Raw genomic sequence first — 3,085 nt, forward strand, 5'->3', positions numbered from 1 at the left:
TGAGGGAATTCCCTGACCGTACAGTGGTTAGCACTCGGTGCTTTCAGTGCCAGGCCTGGGTTCAATCCCTGGTCGGGGAACTAAGATCCCACAAGCCACACAGCGGCAGGGGCAGGATTGAAAGGATTTTGAACATTCTGGATCTATCCATCACGAATGTAAAATAACTGCATGTATCTCATGTTTAGACAGACCACTGTGTATTTTGAGAGTAAGATATTGTTTTTTGATTTTTCCCAAATCCCTTTCATGATACCTCACATCTTGTTGGCCTTTCTGGCTACAGAAGAACACTTAGTTGATTATCTCCAGAGAACAGTCTATACAACTGTATAATAATTCCTATGCCTTCTTCCTGGTTCTAACTGAAAGTGCAGGCATCATTCGACATATTATAAATATACTTGGGATAATTTCTTTAGTTACATTATTTTACACTTGTCCACCCCAAAACTTAAAAGACTTTTCTGCCCATTCACATAGTTTCAAACTATCATGCAATTATAAATTATTTTCATTATTCATAACTCAGACACATTTGTACATTTGGAAGAATGGCATGCTTAATCACCTCCAGAATACTCATAAAAAGCTAATAAAGGTATGAAATAACATTTTCCAACTTTCATTAAATTGAAGATCTCTGTGATTCCTTTTTAAAAAGTCTCTATGTTGGCATTTCAATTTTTATCATCCTCTTCAAAGACCAAAACATACTCCAAATTAATACAACACTGTGAATAAACTACACTTCAATAAAGTTTAAAAAAATTTTTTTAAATGTACTCCACATTTGATGACAATCAACAACAGTAAGCAGAAAAGATGTCTGGAAAGAAACACCACTGTTTTTTAACAGTGCGCTTTTGCATTCAAAAAAAATGTTAGCAAAATATTTTTGCACTGTTGATACTATTATATTTTACGTCAACTTCAAGTAGAACACAATTTTTTAAAAAGTTGTATTTGCAATATGAAATGAAGATTTGCTTAATTCATTCAGTAAATATTTATTGAGCATTTACTACATGCTAGGCATTGTTCTAGCTATTGGGGATTCAGAGGTGAAAAAGACAGACATGATTCTTACTTTTCCACTACCAAGAAACTTATGTTTTATCTTGAATCATTTACATTAAAAAATACATAAACCAGCAATAAAATGTTATTAAGTCACAGATGTCATAGAACTGAGGTTGAAAAGGAGCTCAGAGATCACCTACGATCTGTCATCAATTCCAAGATGCACAGTATTTTACATTCTGACATCTCTGAAATCAGCCACATCTTACAGTGTGGTCAGACCAGGCAGCAATAGAGTTGTCACTGCCAGCATGTGTGCATCAAAACTTATGGAATGAGTGTCAGGGGCTTGGAAGAAAATCCAGCAGATAATGGTGAAGGCACCCTTTTAAGGATTTTTGATGACTCAGGATTCAATAAAGTATAATAGTTCAAAGTGTGCATCTGTTACAGCAGAGGAAAATGAAATTCAGAGAAGTTAAATGACTTGCCCTAATTCACAAAGCAGAGTAGGTAGGACAAGAGTCCAGGTCTGAGTTCCAATCTCATTCTTCTTCTACCTAAGTCTTCAGTTAATGGAAGGAAAGCCTCTAGTACATGGCTCTAACTTTGGGACCGGGGGCAAGGATCTTAATCCCTCTTTCCCTCATTTCTCTATCTGTAAAATAGGAAGTTTAAGAGACCTAATTAATATGTTACTTTAAGTATTAAGTGAGATAATGCATGTATAGGACTTAACACAGAGATTAGCAAATGGTAAGTGCTCCAAAAAAGTTAACTATTTGAGATCAAACTTTACATTTGGTAGGAAATAAACTGATCATCCCACAAATACAGATCACTATATGAAGCTCATATCTAGTTATTTGGTTAAAGTATCAGAAAACTAAATAGACTGGTCAAACGTTTGAACTGATTAGTGTAATAAAAATGTCCACCTTAACAATGCTTTTGTCCAGGTCCATGTGGTACTGTGTCAAGACCCCAGCAGACCTACCTGCAAGAAACCATACAAAAAGTAAGAATCTCCCCCTCCACCCCTGACCATCAAATTACCAGTACTCTAATGTGTACAAATGCACTTGTAAACACAACCTCAAAGAACACATAAACAAGGAAAAACATTTAAAATGTATAACAGAGCATTCATTTTTGGTTTCTTTAAAATACTACTACAACTGTATATATTAATACTAGTACAAGAACTACACGTTTGGAGCTTAAAATGCACCAGAGGGAGACATGATTTGGCCAGAAGAGTGAGAGTAATAACTGTTATGATTTATATATTACTTTATATATTACAAAGCACTTTCTCATCCACTCTCAACTCAGTGCTTTGCACGTAGTATGTAATTGTAAAAACAAACCCCAGGTGCTTTCTAATGTCATTTATTTTCCGCTCAAACAACAGAATATTCAGAGAAGGGGTAAATGTTCACATTTCTTTTTTATTTTCTTCATTTTTAAGACTTTCTAGGTCAGCTCTTTTAATTTTGAGAGTTTAAGTGAAAATCCAAATTACAACACATTACATTACATTGAATCAACCTGCTTTAAATATTAGTTTCCATATTTTTGTTTCTATAAAAATAGTAATATTCTGTATGTCTTTACACATTATCAGCTCATTACCTATTTCAGACAAATAAAAATGGTTTCAATTGAGATTGGAATCCAACAGATATACAGTTAAGCATATTATAATTTTAACTTCTTAAAATTACTTAATAAGTAATTAAGCACTTAAGAAGTAATTTTAACTACTAGGAAATTTTAATCAACTCACATTTGTTCCTATTTCACCCGATGACAAAAACTATAGGGCACCCTGCAAGAGAACTAACTCAAATTAATATATCTATACCTAGAATTACTGTTGCACTTTCAGAACCTTCTGGCAATTAAAGCCTTATCGTGAGGTACAATTCTGGCATCTTCGTGTTTCATCATGACAACTGCACAGCAGCAAAGCTCAATAAAAGAAAGTTTTGGGGTCTTCCCTGGTGGCGCAGTGGTTGAGAGTCCGCCTGCCGATGCAGGGGACACGGGTTCGTGCCCC

At 34.7% G+C, this 3,085-nt stretch overlaps 1 long non-coding RNA gene across 1 annotated transcript; it reads right to left on the reverse strand.

The window, feature by feature from the left end:
* Positions 1–955: 955 nt before the first annotated feature.
* LOC114484579 (uncharacterized) lies at positions 956–3,073 on the reverse strand. Its single transcript, XR_003677667.2, has 3 exons — positions 2,813–3,073; positions 1,962–2,020; positions 956–1,681 (listed from the first exon to the last, which is right to left on the reverse strand). It is a non-coding gene; the product is annotated as an uncharacterized lncRNA (long non-coding RNA).
* Between the last annotated feature and the right edge of the window lie 12 nt (positions 3,074–3,085).

This window comes from Physeter macrocephalus, chromosome 20 (genome assembly GCF_002837175.3).
Source record: "Physeter macrocephalus isolate SW-GA chromosome 20, ASM283717v5, whole genome shotgun sequence".
NCBI lineage: Eukaryota > Metazoa > Chordata > Mammalia > Artiodactyla > Physeteridae > Physeter > Physeter macrocephalus.